Genomic DNA, 7,016 nt, shown 5'->3' with positions numbered 1-7,016 from the left:
ATATATATATATATATCAAATGGTATTTGAAGAAGAAAGTGAATTGGCCCTCAGGGGCCCTTGGAATCAAGGACTAAGATTTCCTGGATTCTGATCTTGGCTTGGCCCCTGTGTGACTTTGACAAATTACTTAACCTCTTCAGTCTTTGGTTTGTTTATCTATAAAATGGACATAATAATAGTTTATATCTCAGTAGACTGTGCAGAATAAATGAGGTAATTTATTTCTAACAGTGCTTGATGCTTAGTAAATGTCAAATGCATGTTATCATTATTATTATTTTATATGTATTATCGCTACCTCATTTAAACCATTAAAAAAGTAAAAATTTCCCTTCTAAGAAATGATTTATTAATTGAAACATGAATACTTTCTTAGATAGGAACACCTTGTAGGTTTCTAGGAACACAATAACTATAAAATACAATTTCTGCTTCTGTAACTTATATCCAGTTGCTATCGAGGGGTTCCTCTCTGATCATATTTTCAACTCTCATTTATGGTTAATAATGTTTATTTCACAGTGTTGGAGAATTATAGAAATAAATATTTGAATGAGATGACATTTGTGAAAGTAGTGAAAGTTGGTTCACAGTAGGTTCTAAATAAATATTAGCCTTTTAGATACACACCTGCCTTCTGTATAGGGAAGGGAACCAATGTTTAATGTTCCAAACAAAAAAACCCTATTTTTTACCATACCACTGAAGCTTGATATACTCCCATAAACCATACAAGAATTTCTTTTTATTTTTTTTTGCAGTATGTGGGCCTCTCACTGTTGTGGCCTCTCCCGTTGCAGAGCACAGGCTCCAGACGTGCAGGCTCAACGACCATGGCTCACAGGCCTAGCCGCTCCGTGGCATGTGGGATCTTCCAGGACCGGGGCACGAACCCATGTCCCCTGCATCGGCAGGCGGACTCTCAAACACTGTGCCACCAGGGAAGCCCAAGAATTCTTTTTTAAACTTTTCTTTTTTGCCCATGACCATTCTCTCCCAAGCACTTTGTGGCCACTACTTGAAGATGCCTGAGTGGTGGTATCCACTATGGTCTCTTACTGGGACCTTACAATGTGTCAGTGGAGACAAGTGGACTCTGAGAAAGGCAGTAGAGTATGTAAAATGCCTCCTGGGTGCATAGGAAATCTTGCTATTATTGGCTGGCTGTTGGGAAGCAAGCACTCATGTTGAGAAACCTCACTTGGCAAGGTACTGCAGGTGGCTTCTTAGAGCTGATGGCAGCCTCCAACTGACAGCCAACAAGAAAATGAAACTCTCAGTCCTACAACTGCAGGGAACTGAATGCTGCCCCAAACCATGTAATCAGGGAAGGAGATTTTTCTCCAGACTAGTTTTCAGATGAGAACACAGGCTTGGCCAACATCCTGTGAGACTAAACAGAGGACTCAGTTAAGCCATTCCCAGACTTTAGATCCCCAGAAATTGTGAGATAATAAATGTGGTTTTTTAAAAAGCCAATAAGTTTGTGGTAATTTGTCATATAGCAATAGATAAGCAATACAGATTTTTTTCTCATTTAATCTTAAGGCAGAGACTTTGCTTCAAAGGAAAGTGGCTTTTAATTTAGCATGAAAGATTTATTAGATTGAAATTTTCCAAGGTATACCAGGCACATCATATACAACTGTAGAAAACACACCTGCTTCAGTATCTATACCTAAAAAGATGAGTTTGAATCCTCACTCTGCCACTATTTGGTAGATATATTCTTTCTGAGCCTCAATTTCACTGCCTATAAAATGGTAAAAATACAGTCTGTTTTTTTAGGATTATTCTAAGGATGGCCTGAGTTAGCCAACAAAAAATGTTTAGCATAGTACAAAGTTAATATCAGATGCTCAGTAAATGATGACTGTTTTATTAATAGTATATGGAGACTATCCTGTATTCTTAGGTTTTGTAGAATGCCAGTACATATGGGGAATCAAGGGGTAGATGTGAAAGCAGTAGCCACTGAATACATTCTTACAGTTTTTTGATCATGAAGACTTTTTGCTTTATGATGAAGAGATTTGATCCATTGATGTTTAATATAATGAGACACCATGTGATTATTTAAAAGATTGGTTTTTAAATAAAACCACAAAGAGGGTATTATCTGTTAAGGAAACTTTACTGTGTGAAAATCAAAGTCATGGATTATCAATAGAAGAAAAAAAGACAAAATGGTTAATACCTATTCACAATATTCATCAAAAACTTAACATTTTCTTTTGAAGGACTCACCTGCTCTTTTCCTTCTATACCAGACACTTCTTCAGATCAACAGAGAAACTATTACAAGAAATTCTGACTCTTTTTCTTTCACAAATAATGCAGCAAAACTTTTGTACATTGTACTTTTGAGATGCCAAGATATTTGGTTTTCACTTTATCGCTGAAATAAGCATTTTATACGTCTTTAAATGGCTTTTTCTTTGGATTGCAATATAACTAATTAAAGGTCCTTTCTTTTAGGAACTAAGATAAAAAATATGTTAATCATAGCAGCCAATAAAATATCTATTCAGTTACTTATTCATTTACTCATCAACACTGTTGAGTATCTTCCTCCTGCCACATACTGTCCCAGGTACTAGGAATGTGGTGGTAAAATACTCTAAACCATAACTTGTACCAATGTCACAGAATTTAAGCATTTTGATATCAACAGTAGTGCAGGCAAGATGAAGGGCCTTTGATTGGCTTACAAAAAGCACTAAGATGTGACATTCAGAGATGCAAGAAGCATCTCTTGTTGTTGGCTTCATTTTATATATTTCCTGAAAGTCAAAGCCGTGCAGGGTAGCATAGTAAAATATAAACAAATGGTAGCATACAAATAAATATATACACACATATTTAATTGAGAGTAACAACTAGATTTTATTAATCAAGATTTTGCTGTAAAACCTGTTGGTTCTTTCCCATTTCCAAATAGTTGCGAAGCAAATAAATGTTAGCCATCCACGCATGATGTCATGATAATCAGTCTTTAAGTTCTGCTTGTTTTTGGTCCTTAGGCATATGAACCTATTTAATTTTCAGAGTTAAGGTTACAAGAAAGGTGTACATTTTATGTAAATATACATAAAATGTACATTTACTGCATATTGGTATGTAAGTATATATGAGTGGAAACAGAGATGCATCACACATATTTCTACAGAGCAGATGGCCGCAGGGGTAATTGGATTCAAAAGGACTGAAGGACATTATAATAGGTTGTATAGTCTCAAAATTATCTACTGCCCTTTCCAACTGGCCCCTCCCTGCTAGAGAATTATACTTTTCTATCCCACTGATGTCAGGCTTAGCATGAGATTCGCTTTGGTCAATGTGTTGTGTTGAAAATGATGTGAATCACTTCCTTCCTAACGAAAGCTTTAAGAGCCATTTTGCAGCTGTGTATTACTCTTTTCCCTCTAGGTGAGACCACATGTTTAAATTAGCAGTTGTTCCTTCAATGTGGGTTCTTCAATGAAGAAGGTATTGAGGGCTTCCCTGGTGGCGCGGTGGTTGGGAGTCCGCCTGCTGATGCAGGGGACATGGGTTCGTGCCCCGGTCCGGGAGGATCCCACATGCCGTGGAGTGGCTGGGCCCGTGAGCCATGGCCGCTTGGCCTGTGCTCGGCGGTGGCAGAAGCCACAACAGTGAGAGGCCCACATACCGCAAAAAAAAAAAAAAAAAGAAGATATTGAGCAGAGCTGTAGCCAACCCACAAATGATAAATAATGTGAGCAAAAATAAACATTTGTTGTTTTAAGTTATTGAAATTTGGGCTTTTTTTGTTACTTCAGCATAATTTAGTGTAAGCTAGAGTTTACAGACAACTACAATAGCTGAAATTGAATAGTTTCTGTGGGCCAAGAACAATATCTGTTAATTTCAAATTTGTCTCACATGATCTTCACAATAATTCCATGGGGTAGATATGATCACATTCCCATTAACAACTGAGAAAACTGCAGCTCATCAAATTAGCTCAGGGCTGACTAATAAGATATATGGAATATGAATAAGAGTAAGTCTGGCTAATTTCTAAGTTTCACCCACAGAGTCCTGTCTCATGGCACTTTAGATATCATACAGTGCAATATGTTCATTTTACAAGAGTCATCTCAGGTCCTCAGTTGTCGTATATTGTTCCACTGCCTAGATATAAAGCTGAAACTTAAACCATTAATCTCTATGAGCTAGAAATCAAACCTATAATCTCACAGTCTAGTACTCCTGTGTGTGTGTGTATCCACATATACATATGTAAAATTATACCTTTGTAAATATGGAATATAGGGTACATATATATTTATATGTCTTTTTGATATTAGAACAATAAACCTTTAGATTAAGAATTAATTCATAACATGTATTTTTACCAATATGATAGTGTAGTACCTAAATAAACAATGAAAATATTTTTGAGTTATTATTTTATATCCTATAGATATAGAGTAATTTTGATTTATATTTTGTGGGCTCTTGGTTATGATATAGTGTCACCTACTATGATTTTCCTTTTACTTGGAGTATAAAAATATAAATAGGATTATCCTATTTCTTAAGACTTGAAATTTGATCTTTTATTTCTTGCTTACTTTGTCATTATAATAGGACATTCTCTCTTTTTTCATCCAGTTAAAAACATGATTACATTGTATTTAGAGAAATAGTTTAGCTTTATTAAATGAAATATATAAATCCAGTTTTTCTATGTTAGAAATCTACTTAAAAAGAAAAGTTTAAAAATTCCATTTATAAAATCTTGCATTAGTAAACCATGTAAATATATAAATGTGCCATAAAGCCTATTAATAGGCATTTTGTTTACATATTTTTATCTCAATTATCTATGCCCACAGGACTCATTCAATCAATTTTTCACTAAGTAGTTTTCAAAATATAATTACTCTTATGGGTAGGACTATGAACAGCAGTGTCATTTACACTATAGTTCACTAATTGCACTTCGAAGCCATTATAATGAATTATACCAGTACATTCTTCAAGAAGATCAGTTAATGCTAATCATTTGTATCACATATATCACTTAGAAGAGATTAATCCATAAAAGTCTTTCCTTTATAGTCTACCCAGTTACGTGGGGAGTTTCTTGCCTTTTGGGAGGTCTGAGGTCTTCTGCCAGCCTTCAGTAGGAGTTCTGTAGGAGTTGTTCCACGTGTGGATGTATTTCTGGTGTATCCGTGGGGAGGAAGGCGATCTCCGCGTCTTACTCTTCCGCCATCTTCAAGCACCTCTTCATTTCTTTTTAATTCTCTTGTAATGCAAGTTATAGCTGTAAATATATACAGCATGTGTTTTCTTAACCTGCTGATCTGTGGACTTTGATTCTAAGTATTGAAATCCAGAGACAAATAATATTTTATGGTAGGAGCAAAATTATTTACTTTGAGATCCTATGTAATAATTATTCTTACATAATTAAATAATTGCTATTTATAGTGATCTGTATTTGGATCAAATTTTAAGAGGCTAAATAAAATCTCATTTCCCCTAAATTTTTTTTATCATCCTCTTCAGTGTTCCCAGACCATATTTTTACATTTTTCCTATGTTCAAGAAAGCTGGTATTTAATGTGTCTCTTAGTTAAAAATAAGTGACAAGAAGTTTTTGGTTTTTAAACCTACATATAATGGGAAGATTTTACAAATAATGAAGGCATACACTAGATTATAAGCATGCTGTTTTATCATAAAATAATTATAAAATAATTTTGTAGACCCACTATCATGACAGAAGATGACATAAATACATTGACAAAACTGTCAAAACCTCCTTTAAAATATTACTCCTTGGTGAGAGCAAGATGGCCACTACCAAGCGAGTGTTGCGGACTTGCAGAGGAGGTAGATGACAAAGTTCTTCATGCTGCTTTTATCCCTTTTGGAGACAGCACAGATATCCAGATTCCCCTGGATTAGGAAACAGAAAAGCACCGAGGATTTGCTTTTGTTGCATTTGAGTTGGCAGAGGATGCTGCAGCAGCTGTAGACAACATGAATGAACCTGAGCTGTTTATATGCACAATTCGTGTCAATTTGGCAAAACCCATAAGGATTAAGGAAGGCTCTTCCAGACCAGTTTGGTCCGAGGATGGCTGGTTGAAGAAGTTTTCTGGGAAGACTCTTGAGGAGAATAAAGAAGAAGGGACAGAGCCTCCCAAAGTGGAAACCCAGGAGGCAGAGCCCGCTGTAAAAAAAGCCCAGTCAAACCCTCAGGTGTACACGGACATCAAGACTGAGAACAAGCCAGCAGGCTGAATCCACATGCTCCTGGGTTCAGGCGTCGTTCCCATGACAGCAGAGAATTTCCGCTGCCCGTGCACCCATGAGAAGAGCTTTGGCTTCAAGGGCAGCAGCTTCCACCATATCATCCCCCAGTTCATGTGCCAGGGCTGCGATTTCACCAACCACAAGGGCACTGGGGCAAGTCCATCTATGGGAGGAAGTTTGACGATGAAAACTTTATTCTCAAACACACGGGACCAGGCCTGCTCTCCATGGCCAACTCAGGCCCAAACACCAACGGTTCCCAGTTCTTCCTGACATGTGACAAGATGGATTGGCTGGACAGCAAGCACGTGGTATTTGGGGAGGTCACGGACGGCCTGGACGTCTTGTGGCCGATTGAGGCCCAGGGCAGCAAGGACGGGAAATCCAAGCAGAAAGTCATCATCTCCGACTGTGGGGAGTACATGTGAGAGGGCAGCTGTCAGCCCGGGGAACCAGCAGTCAAGGTGTCCCATTTGCAGCAAGCAGGGCTTTGTGTCCTGGCCCTTCCTCAGGGTCAGCATGGGGCAGCTCCTCTGCAGGCTTGGCCTGGGCCTCCTCTGGCTCTTCCCCAAGTGTGGCCATGGGCCCGGGTGCCGCCCTCCCCACCGTGGACGGCTGTGCATGGCCTTTCCAGGCCAGGGCCTCTCCTGGGTCCACCAATGTGACTCCTAGACGTTTTCCTTGGTAAAATATAGTTTTTGTAAAAAAAAGAAAATATA

General features: G+C 37.9%; 1 pseudogene; it reads left to right on the top strand.

The window, feature by feature from the left end:
- The first annotated feature begins 5,831 nt into the window (after positions 1–5,831).
- On the top strand, positions 5,832–6,745 carry LOC112409306 (peptidyl-prolyl cis-trans isomerase E-like; annotated as a pseudogene).
- The last annotated feature ends 271 nt before the right edge of the window (positions 6,746–7,016 follow it).

Source organism: Neophocaena asiaeorientalis, unplaced genomic scaffold, assembly GCF_003031525.2.
Source record: "Neophocaena asiaeorientalis asiaeorientalis breed wild unplaced genomic scaffold, Neophocaena_asiaeorientalis_V1.1 scaffold505, whole genome shotgun sequence".
Taxonomy (NCBI): Eukaryota; Metazoa; Chordata; class Mammalia; order Artiodactyla; family Phocoenidae; genus Neophocaena; species Neophocaena asiaeorientalis.
Note: the sequence above shows the minus strand (reverse complement) of the source record. Positions and strands in the feature narration are given on the sequence as shown.